This window comes from Cryptomeria japonica, chromosome 11 (assembly GCF_030272615.1).
Source record: "Cryptomeria japonica chromosome 11, Sugi_1.0, whole genome shotgun sequence".
In the NCBI taxonomy this organism is placed as follows: domain Eukaryota; kingdom Viridiplantae; phylum Streptophyta; class Pinopsida; order Cupressales; family Cupressaceae; genus Cryptomeria; species Cryptomeria japonica.
Window position 1 is genome coordinate 464,587,313 of NC_081415.1, and position 17,105 is coordinate 464,604,417.

The 17,105-nt window shown below is 37.5% G+C and overlaps 1 protein-coding gene across 3 annotated transcripts in view; it reads right to left on the bottom strand.

Moving 5' to 3' along the window:
- LOC131068324 (vesicle-associated membrane protein 727) overlaps positions 1-15,840 on the bottom strand; it is an 81,342-nt gene extending 65,502 nt beyond the window's left edge. For 2 of the 3 annotated variants that reach the window (XM_058003504.2, XM_059213898.1), the window contains exon 1: positions 15,566-15,840. The gene's annotated coding sequence lies outside the window, so the exon portion shown is untranslated. Of the gene's footprint in view, positions 1-14,610; positions 14,791-15,565 lie in introns of all 3 variants that reach the window. The other variant, XM_058003511.2, reaches the window with a different exon arrangement.
- Between the last annotated feature and the right edge of the window lie 1,265 nt (positions 15,841-17,105).

The following is a 17,105-nucleotide window of genomic DNA, read 5'->3' on the forward strand; positions in this document are numbered from 1 at the left end:
GCAAAATCAAGACCAAAATCATGGATCGCTCCTGTCCCTCTCCAAGGGACCAAAGCGATGAGGTACACCCCTTCCTTTTTCAATTTTGGCGCCAAGTAAGCAATTCGAATTTTCCTTAAATGCGAAATCAATTTAAAATTTGAATATCCATTTTATTTAGCATTTAATATGGCGTTATCTTTTATTAATTATTTTTTTTTGCCTTTATTTAAAATCGAAATTAACATTTAAAAAAACGCAAGGCATTAATAATTAATTAATTAATTAATATAAAATCGATTTGAAGCGCCCAATTAAGCAAGTCGGCCTTGTTATTTTATTGCAAATCATTTAAAAAATGGTTTTATTAAGCAAGTCGGCCTAAGGGGTGAAAGGATGAGTGCGCTATATATGAAGGGTGAGAGATTTCATTTTCACATAATCATTTTTACCTTTCTTCATGCGAATCAAGAGGAGGCGAATATAGTGCGAAGTGTGTTCAAAGGTGGTGCGATTTCAAACCAAAGGTGGCGCTAATATCATCTTGTGTGGAGTGCGAATTACGTTGAAGACCAAGGGTGGCGCTTAGTTATCAAGGGTGGTGCGAATTAGAAGACCACATCAAATGCGAACTTGAGGATACATTAAGGCGAATTTGCTAAGGACTTGGAGGATTTGTTTGAGCGATTTGTCAAAGGCAAATTTGAAGGTCATTTAAGACCACGTCTAAGGCGATACTTGAAGATCACGTTCACTCCAGAGGTGGCAAAGCCAATTTTGAGGAGACCACATTGAAGACTATTTTATACCTCAAATTTTGCCTAGGCGAATTTTGTTTTTGCATTCTAGAGTTAGCTCTCTATCGAGGTATGGCGATTTAATTATTATTGCTTTATTCATTCATCGTCATATTCCAAATTTTGAAATTTTGATTTTTGAATTTCTCTTAGCTCAATCGTTGTTTTTAGGAAATGATAACTCTAGAGACTTATCATGAGGTTTCCTAAAAACTTTGTCTCTCTTATTCACCGTTATTTATTGCAAAATCTATTTCTTATAATGAAATGTTGTGTAGGTATGGCGACCCCAAAGGCGGGAGCATCCACCAGCCGCTCGGCTCTCATGAAAGAAGATCAGAAGACCGAAGAGGTGGAGACCAAGATCGTGTCGAAGTGGAGCAACATTGGAGATACCAACTTGGGGAACTTTAGCACGAAGAAGTTTCGAGAGGTCCCTTACATCGGCAAGCCATCACCTGTCGCCCGGAGAATTATAGAGAGTGGCATCATCAAGGCGGCCGGTTTTCCTCCAGCTATTCAGTGCCACGAGTTGATGATCGAGTGTGCCCGTCACTACAATCCACAGTCCAGGACAATTGTGTCCAATGAGGGAAACACTTTGGCGTACCTTTCAGAGGAAGCTATAAGTGAAGCCTTCCATCTTCCAGAGCACAGGGACATGATATACAAGAGCATTGAAGGAGCCAGATCAGTGTACGATGATGATCCAGATGCTTGCCTAAGCATAATCAACAAGAACTGGCTACTCAAGAGTCGTCCCCGTCTGAGCAAAGTACCGAACACACCGCACCGGATTGATTTCCAGGAGGAATACAGAGATTTGATTACCATGCTCAACAGAGTTACAGGAGCACCTCATGCCTTCTATTTTGAGAAGTGGATGTTTTACTTCATCCAGGTGATTGTTCAAGGAAAAGGTACGATACATTGGGCTAGAATAATTAGCCATTGCTTAGACGTACAGTTGAGAAGACTCAGGGCTACTAAGTCCTTCCACATGAGTTCATACGTCATCTATGCCTTAATCAGGAGCGTTGAGTACGCAGGACTACCCCACAGAGGAGTGATTGGAAGAGGACCCGGCGAGGTCAGAGCTTGTGAATCCTATACCTACTTGCATCATCCACCAGGGAAGAACTACAAGTTAGTCAATGATACTTTCACGATGAACATCACAAGGACATTGCAAGGAGGGATTCACAACAGATTATCTCAGGATGCCCAGGAGTTCATCAAGAGGTACGGTGCTTGGTTCATTCAGTTTCCCAAGTTCACTTACATTAGAGTGCATGGATGTCCTTTACCTCCATACATGTTGCCGAGGTACCCGACAGACAGGATTGTGTTACTTGAAGTAACAAGGCAATTGGCAGCATATGTGAAGGCATTCAGACACAGACATCAGAATGGAGTCCAGGTACCTATTATTTTGGGTAATTCAGTTGAGGTATGTCCTAATGTCTTAGCCATGGATGACGCAGAGAAGGAGTTAGCCTTGTATTCTTTTTCATCTTTTGCTTGGAGGAATAGTTTTGATCCACATGGACATTTAGAGGAGACAGTCGGTAGAAGATTTAAACATGAGCACCAAATTGAAGATTTTGTGATGAACCTCTTAGATGATCTCGAAGTGAAACGAAAGATACATTCTAGATTGCCTTTGGATTTCATCAGGAAATGCAGGATTTACAGAGTGGCCGACCAAGCTCAGGACAATGGCAGGCACATCCAGTCTTCATATGATAGAGAAAGCAAAACAATAAGTTTAAATTGGAATGAGCCCGAGGCCGTGGATTTAGATGATTTGATGGCACCAGTCTTGTCTTGTACTCGCAGATGGGTAGACGTTCAGCATCAGAAGTTGAGGGAACAAGGCATAGCTATGTCTTTTACTTTGGAAGAGAAACCAGCCGAAGGTGGAGCAAGTGTTAGTGAAGGCAATCCTAATCCTAGGAATTCAGGTGAAGGTAACCTTCGATGTGCCAGTGAGGGCAATCTCCATTCGAGAGGTTCGAAGAGAAAGGAAAGATCGGAAAAGAAAGAGTCTTCCAAGAAAAAGCAAGGTGCCAACAAAGATCAAGCACCAGGTACTTCTTCCAGACCAGAGAATAGAACAGTTCGAGTGGAAGAGTCCATGGAGTCGATGGTACAGAATGACAGACAGGAGGAAGGACAGGCACAGCATGTTTCGTCAGATGGATCTCTCCAAGATTATGATTTAGAAGGAGATAATGAAGTGACATCTCCTCCCAGACAAGAAGAAATAGTACATAAAGAAATTCAAGTTCAAGAGACAAGATCGAATATCCCAGATTGGTTGAAGGAAAGATTGACTAGGGTGATCGTAATTGAGGACGAGGACAGTGCAATTGATTTAGAGAGCCTTGTTGGACGTTCACATATGACAACAGAGAAGAAGAAGGCCACAAAGATGTCCAAGATGATTCGAGATGAGACTGGATCTAGAAAACTGCAGATAGCTACACCGGCAGCAGACAAATATGAGGGTGAGATCCTAGCAGAAGACTATCATATACAGACTATTGAGTTAGGACCATCCACAGCAGAGCAAACTTTAGATGATGCCACCGACACATTTGAGGCATTGAAGGACAAGCTTAGAGAAGAAGTAGAAAAGAATAGAAAGCTTGAGAGAGAGGTCGGTGCATGGAGGACTTATTTCAGTCACATCAATGAACCTTTGGGACGTCAGGATCCAGTTAGATCACCAGTGCAAGCATTGCCCCTTCAATCGATCAATGAAGCAGAAAGATTCAGGAACCTGGTCCAGCGTACATGTAGTTGGATGGATAGATCTCATACAATGGCCATAGAGTTTGTTACAAGGATGTCGAAGATCATTCATCAGGCTATCCAAGTTCTTGAGATTATTCACAGATTGATGGCAACGGTAGCTGCATTTGCCCATACCAAGGACGTTGTCATCCCTGTCTTGAAGGTAATAAGACACACATCCAGAAGAATTTTAACGCAGGAGAGGATCTTAGAAGGTGATTCTCACAGTTTGTTTCAATGGTCAACCTTACTTCATATAAAGAGTGTTCTCTTCGAGGACATCAGTGTTAGATGTGGTCAAGTTGAGGAGGTGATCAATCCGATCCAGGACAGAGTATTTGAGGTACTTCGTACCATTCTTGGCAGAAGGATCGAGGTCGAGACAGATGTAGATATACAAGAATTTGAGGATAGAATCAAGATCATCTTTCGCAAGGATGCAGATGTTACAGATGAGCAGTATGATCAGATGTATGCCACCATGCTCCTGATTGATAGAACAAAGGAACTTGAACCTACTTGGGACGCAGCTCTTCTAGATGCATTCGATCAGGTCATCCACTTAGAAGAGAGTATCAAGAATCTTCCCGAGATTCCAATCACAGAAATCGAAGGAATCGTGACAAAATTCATTGCATATGCTAAGAAAGAGAATTGGAAAGGGAATAAGATTCTAGATGAAAGGTTGTTACAGATGACATGACATCTTATTTCTCATTGGTTGATACCTCCTAGATTTTTGTGCCGAATTTAATATTTGGCTATGTATTTAATATTGTTCAGTAAAAAGGAGGTCATTTGTAACAAACCCTAATGAGGGTTTAGGTGTCATGATCTTGTCTGTTGATTTACTTTCAATCTGGACCTTTCATTGTAACTGGGGATGCTATTTATACCCCCATTTTTCATTTCATTTGATAATAGTTAATAGTCGAATAGTCAGATAAGAGTGAAATAGGGAGATTAAAGTTAGAAGCAATTTTATTTTGTAGCAAGATTGAGTCTTGAAGAGAGAAATTCAAGCAATTGTTGTATATGATGACTTGGAAATCAATAAAATATTGAAGTTATGGTGTTTTGTTGCAAATTTCTTAAGTTATCTTCATGGTTGTTGGATGTACTTGAATCACGCTCAATCAAAGTAGTTTGTTAATTTGAAAGACTAAGTGTGAGATTTGATATTTGGAAGGATTCGCAATCCAAACCACTAGCTTCTTGCTGATTGTAGGAAAGCCTTGCGTGGTCGACTGGAGAACATTTTGAGTCTTTAACCTTCAAGCATTGTCGTATCTAGGATATGTACCTTCGTAGTAGTGTCCTTGGTCTTTGATGCATTGAACATTATTATTACCTTAGAAGATCGCACTAATTTCAATTGAGTTGTTATCTTATGGCAAAATTGGAGTTGGTTGAGTCTTGCCAAATCTCATTCATGCTAAGTCGTTCATAGGGTTAGGCTAGATTAGACCTCTCAAACCCTATCTTTTGCTTTTTTTTGAAAGTTCCTCTTTAGTTTAGTAAAATCTTCGAGCTTTGAATACGTAAGACCCCTTGGAGGAAACAGCAAATCACATCATACCACTAAAAAGCTTGTCCACACGTGGAGACCCCACTAAAAGAACCTTGGAGTCCATCTAACTGATCCTTTTTGCAGATATTCAGCAGTTAGAGACTATTTTCTCAAGAGAGGATAAGATGCCTATTGGTATTTTATTCTGTGTATGATTGTGTATAAAAAACACGTCAACATAACCCGATAGCATATTAATGTCGATTCATTTATGAATCGGCATTAATATACTATAGGGGTATTAATCCGATAGCATATGAAATGCAATTAGTTATCAGACTTATTTACTTTGACACCGATTTACTATCGGGTGTGTTTACCAATCTGTTATCATCTACAATGACACGGATTTACTATTGGGTGTGTTTACCAATCTGTTATCATTTACAATGACACCGATTCACTATCGGGTGTGATTATCGAACTGTTATTATTTGCAATGACACCGATTCACTATCGGGTGTGATTATCGAACTGTTATCATTTGCAATGATACCGATTCATTATCGGGTATGTTTACAGATTTGTTATTATTTACACTAGCACCAATTAGTTATCATCAAATGGATCGGTTGATATTGGTAAGAGTCACGACCAAGTGACATCTTGGTCGGACATGTCTAAAAGACATGTCCGATCAAGGTGCCACTTGATCGTGACAACCTTACTATATATACATCATTCAAAAGAAAGGAGATGACATTGAAATCGATACATGTTCATCCTCCATACCTGCAGCAAAAGAAAGATAACAATATTATTGTCATAGTTATAATATCTAAATTTTAAATACACCATCCTGCATATAACTTGTTCTTTAAATTGGAAATTGCAATAACATTTACACGTACACCAACAAGTCTCAAGAAAAGTTTGCCTCCCTCAAGTAAGTGGTGGGGCATTAGACAACTCACTACACAATATCTAGCCTTGGGTGTGAAAGTCACTTACAACATCTTTGCAAACCAAAATTCAAATTGAAGCAAATTAATGCAAAGAAAGTATTTTGATTTTGTGAGTAATGCCAGATTATTCACCACACCAAATCCTCCTTCAAGGTCAAACATTTGGAACTTCATTATGAGATGCAAACACATAATCTCCAATCATCTCTCATGGGAAGTGCAATATGGCAAAAAAGCAAAGTTTTGAGAGGACTCGTGGAACGACCACATACCACTACATGATAGGGAGGATCTTAAGGAACATAGAGATCTACTATTTGTTAGATGGGGCATACATGTTGCACACCATGTTCAAAGCCAATATGTAAATGGGGTAAGAAAAACACATGAAGGAATATCTATGCCATACAAGCACCTCATGATCAAATAAACAAGACGAGTTAAGATACACCTAATCTAGTAGGGGAGTATATTCAATCAAATGGGATAACCTTCACTTATGGCTGATAGACCAAGAATGGTCATGCATCAAATGTTGGTGTAAAGACTATCTTCCACAAGTTGGAGCTTTTGCTTGAGCAGCAATCCAAAGAGAGGTGCTAACAAGAGAGACTCAAAAAGATAGGATTCCAAGGCCAATTCAAATGTGGCCTATATAGTCAAGTCAAAGAAACTGTTGTACACTTTTTTTACATTGCCCTTTCTCTCACAAAAGTTGGAGCTAGATATTGAGCCACCCAAAGTGGATTTGCAACCCTCCAAACTATTTGTTGCAATTCTTCAAGGATTCGCCCATTTCAAAACCCAAGGCAATTTTCTCCAATTTATGGACAGATAGTCCATCTTTGCTTATCTACCATATTTGGAAAGAGAGAAATCAACACATAGTACAAGACAAAGCATTACACTAGGAAAACTTTATTTCTAAGTTAGAAGCAGCCATCTCTACAGTTGTCATGAGCCACACCACTTCTAAATCACAAAGGAAGAGTATGTTTATAGCATGGGGCGAAGACACGTTCAAAACCTAAGGTAAGATAAGCTTCCCTCCTATTCATGGGATTATTGGGTTGAACCACTCACCCTTAAACATAAATCAAGTTGAATGGAACCTTCCACCTAGTGGCATGTTAAAAATAAATTTCAAAGATACCTCAAGAGGCAATCCAAGATTGTCTAGTGCTCGTTGTTTCATTGAAAACTCCCAAGGCAACATGGTCAAAGTGGTCTCCAAGAAATTGCTACCTAGCACAAACAACAAAGCAGAAGCAGAAGCATTCTTACTTGGCCTCCAACTGGTGAAATCCTACAATTAATCAACTTGGTAATGATAGAAAGCCAATCCATGGCTATGGTATTATGCATTCAAAAGATATATTCATCCAATTGGAAAATAAACATCTTAAGTGAAACATGGGAAATACTAGATACTCTACCCTCCATAGTTAATCACTACTAATGCGAGTGGAACAAGCTGATGGACTTTTTATCTAACGAATATATTGACAACATAAATCAATTTAATCATTAGCAATGATGTCAATCATTGTGGCCAGACCTCAACAAGATATGGAACCAATAAAATGTCATGAGTTTTGAGGAGGATTATCTTGGAGATGATATATGCATTTGGATATAAGGCAAGATCAACCCATGGTATTTCAAATTATAGGTTGAATTATTACTTGTCACTAATGATCATGCGTTCAAGACTGTTCTCAACTGCAATAAGAACTGTTGATAGCTCCATTTGCTCTCCATCACGACATTCAAGAACTTCAAAATTATCTTCAATTTGTTCGGGAAAAATAGTGAAAGGAACACATTGAACCATGCATTCAATTTGGTGGAGAATTGAGACAGATGGCCTTTCTTGGAGAAATTAAAGAAGCAAGATTGAAGAATTTCTTCTTTCAGGGTAGCAACATTCTGGAAGCCGTCCAAGAGATGCATGGAAGAGATTTCAACAAAGGAGTTGTACACCACTAGGTAAACACTAATATTTCTTCTATGTTTGTTTTGAATATATATGTAATTACTAGGGACAGAGAGCTCACTGAGCAGCTCATGTTACCATCATTTCTCTCCCACGCATGGGTTTAGAGTTTCGTGGGTGGGCTTCACTTGGCACACAGTGTGAGACATAGAATCAAGATTGATGACCCTAATTAGAGACGTGGTAAAAATACAAGGCTTTCTCTATTGAAGTTATAGCTGCAATAGAGATCTAAGATGCATATCTATTTTCCTCTCCAACGTCTCTTATTTATTTCATATCGCAATCTTCTATTTGTCTCCGTCTTGGTGGCTTCCGTTACCTTTATACCGTTTCATTGGCATTTGTTTTCCTTTCAAAATTCTTCTTTGTTTATCCGAACGCTATGGTGGTAGTCGGTGAGATTTCTATGTAACTGTTGGTGAGTCATCTATGTGGCTGTCGGTGACTTTTCCTCTTCCATCGTGGAGTCTCTTCACTTGCTATTCGATTCTTTATATACATCACTCTTCTATTTTCGTGGGTCTTCTTCTTCAGCAGATTGATAATCATATTGCGGGATTATCATTTTGTCTCATAGCAAGTTGAGAATAATGTGTTTGGATTCTGTCAGAACAATAATATTATATGTTTTTTGTGTTCGGAGTTTTTCAGACTTATGAAGTTTTATAGTATGTATATGAAATGTATCATTTGACTTTATTGTCATGATTGATTTGTAGAGAATCAACCTGAAACTATCAATAGTTGTATTCATTTTCAGAGATATAATAAAATTCATTTTTTGAGTGGGCTGGGTTTTTCACCCTCAGGTGGAGGGTTTTCCCAAGATAAAGCTCTTGTGTTTGTGTTGTTCATAAGTTTAGTTTTCTGCTTTCTATTTATTCTGGTTCAAATTTAACATTCTCAAGGGCTCAATGGGTTTCTACAACTCTACCATGGATGTAATAGAACTCTGTAAACCTAAGAAGACCTCTTCCCTCTAGGAAAATTTTAATATGACAAAGGCAATGAAGGCAATCAAATTTCTTCAAAGGAGAGATAGCCTAGTAAAGAAAGAAGATGACACTTGTGGCCCCAGCTTCATATATGTTGGCAGAATGTAGGATTTGGTGGTATCTATATGCTATTATAGTTCGGTTCTACTCTGTTAATATCCATGTCATAGGATCAGCCATTTTGTCCTATGGGTTTTAGGGTTGCACACTCAGCCTTTTTATCAACTGTCTTCATGGCTTGAGCTCTCAGCCATTTTGGTCCTTAATGTAATTTACAAAGTCAATGTATCTGCCCATAGTCAAGGGATGAATCTGAATGTATTTTCTCTCAAATAAGAATGGAAAGGGAGAGGACCCTTACCCCTCACATGAATTATCCAAAAAAAAGTTGGTATTTATCCACCACTCCAAAAGAAAGAAGGCATAGTAGGATCATGGATTTCTACACTAGCAAATTTAATAATTTATATTTTAACATATATTAGCTCAGAGCTTTGATTTATCTGAAGAGGAAAAGGTTTCACATTAGAACTGAGCATTTGCATTACAGGATACATTACACGCATAGAGGACATTATCTTCAACGGTAAAATACTAGATTGGGAATTTTGCATATTTTCATTTATTTTGATGTCAAATTCCTATTACATTTAGAAGAATGTGATGCAATGCCAATGAAAGCATGCATAAAAGCAACCCAGGTTCTAATCCCCTTCATTGCAATAAAGCAACCCATAACTCTAGAAAATATGCAGCTAGATTGTCAGTTCAGAAGTGCATTTGAGCATGAGCAAAGCTTACAAATATAAACAATGTTGCAAAGCTTACACTGACACCACCTATAAATACTAACAGCCTCACCTATGCTTATCCTGCCACATTGAAGAAAATTTGTATAGAACCTCTGTTTTTCTAGGATAAAAATCAACATTGGTGAAAATAAGGAAAGAGTGTGTAAAGAATTGTTGGTTTGCACCTAACGAATTGGCAATTATTTCACAAATTTAATAAACTGATATAAAATTTCAGTTTTCTATAATGTCCCCGTTTTCGTGAGCATCAGAGTTCGAGGAGTTAGCCTATTTTTTTACCCTTGTAGGCTAACAAGGCATGGATAAGGGGGTCAGAATCTATTTGTTCTAGTTCAGTGTTGAGTTCAGTTCTAGTCTTCATTTCATCAGTTTCTGACATCATATGAGGGTTTCCTATTTTTTAGGGAAAAAATGCTAAAAATAGACATGTTCCTATTTTCACTGGCATGGCAAACTGTGGCCCCAGCTTCTGACGGATTCAATTTCTGAGCAATAATGAGGGAGATATGAATTTTTAAGTGGTTCTCGCAGGCAATTAATGTTTTAATGAAATATTAAAATAAAATCATAAAGTGCATCTCTTAAATTTATTTAAGTGAAAATTTTATATCTCCTAAGTTGGGCGTCCCTTTTAGGGTTAAGTGGGGAACCCTAAAAGCAAGTTATTTTTTTTAAAACCCTAAAAGCTAAAATTGCACCATTTGGGTATTTAGGCAGCCAAGATGAAATTAGACCTCATTAATTGGATATTGAGCATTTGACATTTCTTCTGAGCACTTGGCTATGGCGGCTAGGGTTTGGCCCTGTTTTGGAGAGCGTACATTCTTCATAATTCAATAGCTTTGAGATTGTGAAAGATCAATCGAATTGTTGCAGGTTGGTTGGCTTCATTCAGAAGTCAAATTGAATCAAATTGGGGCAGATTTGGCTTCTTACAAGGCAGATTTGTTGTAGGTTTTCTATTTGTTGTTATTGCTGATAATTTTTTGTGGTTTGGAAATCTCTTTCCCAAACACACAGCTTGCTCACTTATTTGCGCCATCTTCTTACTGTTTGGGTGTCTTACTATTAAATAAGAGCAGATCTGAATTGTTTTCAAAATAAAAATCAGAACTTTGTAAGTTGCTGGTTTGAATCTTTTAATTTCAATAAATTGGCTAAGGACCTATGGGTATGTTTCTAAATTCCCCAATTTCTTGTTTCAGCTGATTAATTTCATGTATTCTTTCAATATGTATTGAAAATTAAAGAAACCCCTTCTGCAACTTTTGTCTAATTCTGAAAGACCATCTCTAATAATAATAAAAAAAAAAAAAAATATTAAATTACAACAGATTGAAGAATTGAACCAGCAAGGGTTCATCACAATGGTATCAGAGCTCTGATCCTGCCATCCTGGAGGGTTAGGGGATTTCATATGCATCACCAACAGTTTGGGCATCACAGGTTTAATACCCGCAGGAGATTCGGTTTACAAGGAAACCAGGATCAATTTGTAGAGATTCCATTGGGAATCATTGAACTCACACGGTTGACATTTGAGTGACCAACACTCTTACATTGTTTCAGTATGGGTAAAATGAAGTCTATACAGGATCTCATGCTAGAGCTCATGAAGGCTTTTCAAAACTATGATAAGAATCTAACAAGGCTTCTACAACATCCAGAGATATTGGATCCTTTGTTTGCAAAAGAAAGGAAAACACATGCTAATGCAAATGATTTTACCAATACAAAAGATGCATTAGGGAAGGAGGAAGTACTTGGAGATGTTGAAAACATGACACAAAGCTATCACAATAATTCTGATTTTTGCAACTGTAGCCAAACTATTGAGCATAATCATGATGTAGATGTGTTAGTAAATGACGAAAATGTTGCGGAAGGATCTACCAATATTGGCACACGAGTTGGAAGTGTCAAAGATGAGGAATGTGCAAAGGATACAAGCTCTAACAGTTCTGATTTTTGTAGGAGCAGTCACAATTCTTTGCACTATCATGAGGTAACAGCCATTCCACATGTGGAGGGTTGTCTGACACTCAAGATTTGGGTGTTAAAAATGATTTATGCGTTAAAAATTCAAGTCACAGGAAGTCTGATTTTGTATATCAGACCTTGGAAGAGGTGAACAAGACACAGGTCATGTGTGATGGATGTTTGCAAAGAGCTAAAAAGGCAAGGTTATTGGCTGCCCAAGCGAAACAGCGTTTGCAAGAAATCGAAGAACGTTGCAACCAGCTAGATCAAGCAAAGAAGCAAGGGTAGTCACACCTTAGATCACTAATTCTTCCAAGGGAAGAGCATATTAAAGTTGAGCATACAAAGGAGGAGCTTCTTGAGGTAAGAAAGCATGAAGAATATGCAATTGTGTGAACAAGAGAAGAGGTATGATTTAGAAAATTTTATTGGTACACATAACTTGCATCTTGAGACCCATGAGTTGTCTTTGGTTGAGAGGCCATTAAATGCTCAAGCCTTAGAGATGTGTGATCACGTTGAATACACACTTAGTGGATCAGCCACTAATGTCATTGCTACACATGAGGCTGGGAAAGAGTTAGATCATTTCCTCGTCATGCGAGAGCAGCATGGGGATGATACTCTATCATCTTATGTACCTTTTGGTATCCTTAGCATCCCCTAAGGTCGGTCTTGCAGTTTTGAGGGTGCTGTTTGGTTTCATATCAGCAACATAAGAGGGGAGATTACATGTTATTCAACACCTATGGGGGGGATTCAGCACATCCAGGACAATCAGTGAAGGGTGGAGATTGTTGTTGTGTTGTAGGTACTCTCAGTTATTCCTATCTCCACAGAGCAGATGGATGTGTGTGTTGTTTGCATTGAGACTTGGGTGTTGACAAGGTTGGCACTACGGTTTGGATGGGTCCCATTGGTTGGCTTCACCGCTTCTGGCATGGTGAAGTTGAGATCAGATTTGAGCAACGGAGGTCTGGGAGTGTTTCTCATGGCAGACTTCAATACTGGTTATGGGATCCAGGGATTGTTCTAGTTGGTGGATTGCTTCTTCCTTCTGTTGGGGTTGACTTAGTTGCACTATACAATGGTATCATGTTGATGCCACATGGTTTGGAGGGAGTACTCTACAGAGTAATTTGGGATCCTATCATTCAGCCGAGCATTGAGTATAGAGTTTGGGATTCTTTGGGTACATAGAGACTCCAGACAGGGTTTACAATTGAGCATTGTAGCATGTTCAGTGTGTTGAGAGTATACCGGTTCATCCTTGGCCTTCTTGAACATGTTTTGTTTTTGATGCACTATTCTTGTGCGCAGGGGTTGGATAGTTGGCATGATGTTTGTCCCTGCACAATTGTGTTTATGTTGGTGCTACAGGAGTCGGTTGGAGATGTGTGGGACATTTCACAGTTCATCTTTTGGACCTTTGGTGGAGTGAAGTTACTTCGCAGTAGAGATTGCTTGAGGACAAGCAATTTCAGGGAGGGCGGATTGTAATGTCCCTGTTTTCGTGAGCATCAGAGTTCGAGGAGTTAGCCTATTTTTGGACCCTTGTAGGCTAACAGGGTATGGATAAGGGGGTCGGTGATGCAGTATCTTGAGGAGTGGTCCGTCTATTTGTTCTAGTTCAATGTTGAGTTCAGTTCTAGTCTTCGTTTCATCAGTTTCTGACATCATATGAGGGTTTCCTATTTTTTTGGGAAAAACTGCTAAAAATAGACATGTTCCTATTTTCACTGGCATGGCGAACTGTGGCCCCAACTTCTGACGGATTCAATTTCTGAGCGATAATGAGGGAGATATGAATTTTTAAGTGGTTCTCACAGGCAATTAATGTTTTAATGAAATATTAAAATAAAATCATAAAGTGCATCACTTAAATTTCTTTAAATGAAAATTTTATATCTCCTAAGTTGGGCGTCCCTTTTTGGGTTAAGTGGGGAACCCTAAAAGCAAGTTATTTTATTAAAAACCCTAAAAGCTAAAATTGCACCATTTGGGTATTTAGGCGGCCAAGATGAAATTAGACCTCATTAATTGGATTTGAGCATTTGACATTTCTTCTGAGCACTTGGCTATGGCGGCTAGGGTTTGGACCTGTTTTGGAGAGCATACATTCTTCATAATTCAGTAGCTTTGAGATTGTGAAAGATCAATCGAATTGTTGTAGGTTGGTTGGCTTCATTCAAAAGTCAAATTGAATCAAATTGGGGCAGATTTGGCTTCTTACAAAGCAGATTTGTTGTAGCTTTTCTATTTGTTGTTATTGCTGATAATTTTCTGTGGTTTGGAAATCTCTTTCCCAAACACACAGCTTGCTCACTTATTGGCGCCATCTTCTTACTGTTTGGGTGTCTTATTATTAAATAAGAGCAGATCTGAATTGTTTTCAAAATAAAAATCAGAACTTTGTAAGTTGCTGGTTTAAATCTTTTAATTTCAATAAATTGGCTAAGGACCTATGGGTATGCTTCTAAATTCCCCAATTTCTTGGTTCAGCTGATTAATTTCATGTATTCTTTCAATATGCATTGAAAATTAAAGAAACCCCTTCTGCAACTTCTGTCTAATTCTGAAAGACCGTCTCTAATAATAAAAAACATAGAAAAAATATTAAATTACAGCAGATTGAAGAATTGAACCAGCAAAGGTTCATCACATTTTCCTAATGGTAAAATACCGACATTTTAAGAAAAGCGTGAAAGTAGAACAATAATTAGGAGTTTGTCCAATCATGATCCATGCTTCAAAATCTTAACAAGTGAACTTACCCCTCCACATTAAAGCAGATATATAGACTCCTTGTTTTCCTGGGGCCATAAATCAGCATTCCCGATATAGAAAACAAGCATGTAGGGGATCGTTAGGTTGCGCCCAAGCATATTTGCAATTACCGCAAGTTTTTTGCAAAGTGTTACAAAGTTCTTGTTTTCCTCAGGGTAAAATACTGACTGTTTCAGAAAAGAGTGAAATTAACACGAAAAATAGGCATATCGTACCCGACGACTTAAAAACAAAGAAACCTGTCTAACCAAGAACCAAACTAATGGCTAATTGGAAAAAAATTCATAAAATTCCAATTCAGATAGATAAACCATGCATATTAATTAATCCATTGCAAAACATGTTGCAAATGGATCGCAATGCTTATCAACTGGGATGTACAAGCACTAAATTAACTACACTGTATATAAATGATCCAGGTTCAAATCCCCGACAGACATGTTAAGTTAAAATTTGAGTAATATAGGGCATCCAATTGTAGCTGCACCATGCATTGACGTCAGGTGCATGTCTTGACCGATTGGATACGTATCAGTGGCACCAAATCAAAAGTTATACCCCTAACGTGATTGAAAGGGACAATTTTCTGAGAAATTAATCCGCAAGAATGAAAAGGTATCAAATTCAACAAAAGTTTGACCAAATTCCATCATATTTACAGTCAGTTCAAGTAAAGGAAGACAATATAACAGAAACTCTGCCGAATTTGAGTAATTCAGACGGTTACGTAACAGTAAATTTACATCTAAAAAATGTCCTGAAAAAAAATAGAAACCGAAAACCAAAACAATTACAGACTACATTCAAAGCTAAAAAATTATATCAAAGACGAAGAAGCTTCCGAACCTCCAAATAAAATAAAATTATGATCCAATAAAGGAGGATTTTCTGGAACTGTGCTAATTTATAAACGAAATTCGGATCGGAACAAAACAAAATTACCTTTTTTAAGCAAAATTCAACTCGTCCCGACAGATCAAGCGAAAGAGTAACGAATTCTTAAAATTAAAACCCTCGTTCCAACAATTGATAGTTGAGTTTTGGGCCAATATTTACGACAGGTGAATGAAAATAATGGGGAAGGCGTGTGTGGACTTTCTGGCGTATTTTTGTGAAGAGACTGATAGGGAATTCGGCTTTAGCTCGTCGTCTTAGGCTGGCTTTCTTGGTTTTTTTATTTTTTAGGGAAATTGCGTGTGTTTTGTGTGATCAATCTATTTCTTTTTCCTCTTTTTAGTCTAATGGTTTCTAAAAATAATTACGAGATTTATATAGTACGGTGTTTTTATTTTTTAATTATTCTTGATTAAATTGTTTTTTTAGTCTTTTAATTACACAAGTCTAGACTCATAGTTTTGATGCTTTAAATTATTTAACTAAAGAGCTGACCTTTATTTTAGTCTTTTAATCACCCAAGTTTAAACTACAAGTGCATATCTATCCTAGACAAAATTGCACCCAGAACCTAGTCATCCTAGTTTAAGTTTTACTTCCTTACTTTTCAATGATAATTAAAAATAAATTGCTACATGTTGGCTTTCATACTAAAATAGCTCAAGTTGGACATCTAAGATCTTATATTTAATAATAACCTTAGGTCAATAGAACTCATCAATCAAACATCAAAAAACTCTTTAGCGTCACTTTATATAACATTATAGAGCAACAACATCACATTAATAGATAATACACTATTTAATCATCTAGGTACTTCCATACTTAGTTAGCATGACTTCGCGTATTTGTCATTAACAAAAGATATCAACTCATTGACAAGGATGTTCTAATTCTTCCCTTTGAATGTGAGAATTAGCCCAAGGTGCTTTCCAACACCACTAATTTCAGATACATGCACAATTACAAGCTCATAAGTACTACACAGTAGAAGAAAAGATGATAGATCTATGTCATGGCATAACATCCTTGGATATATCTATGTGTATAAATTAGTTTCGAGTGCAAAAAAATGTGATGGTCAAAGTAGTGTTGATTTAAAAGCAAAATCCAAATCCTAATTGTAAAACACAATTTACAAGAAAACATGTATTGTTGACTCCATAAAATTGACAATGCATAGTTAAGTTGTTATAAACCTCTCATTTGCATTACTTTCATCCATTCCATCTTATTTATTTAGTTCTAATAAGATTCATTGATTTATCATTTTATTAGACAGTGATAATTATATGGTACGATAAAAATTCCTACATTTTATTGAACCTTATCATCCTAAACCTATTTAGTGTTTTTCCCTAGCATATAACATTCTTTCAATTCAGTTTTTTGGTAAAAGGTGACAATTTCACAAATATATTGATAACAAAAGAGATTTACAACCAAGCAAACCCCTAGTAAACTGAACACAAATGTAATAAGAGTGGCATAATATCAAAAAAATTATAAAAATCCCATCAAAAAATGATCACAACCCCAAATGAACCTTCATACACCACCCCCACAAGATGTGAATCCCATAATAAAC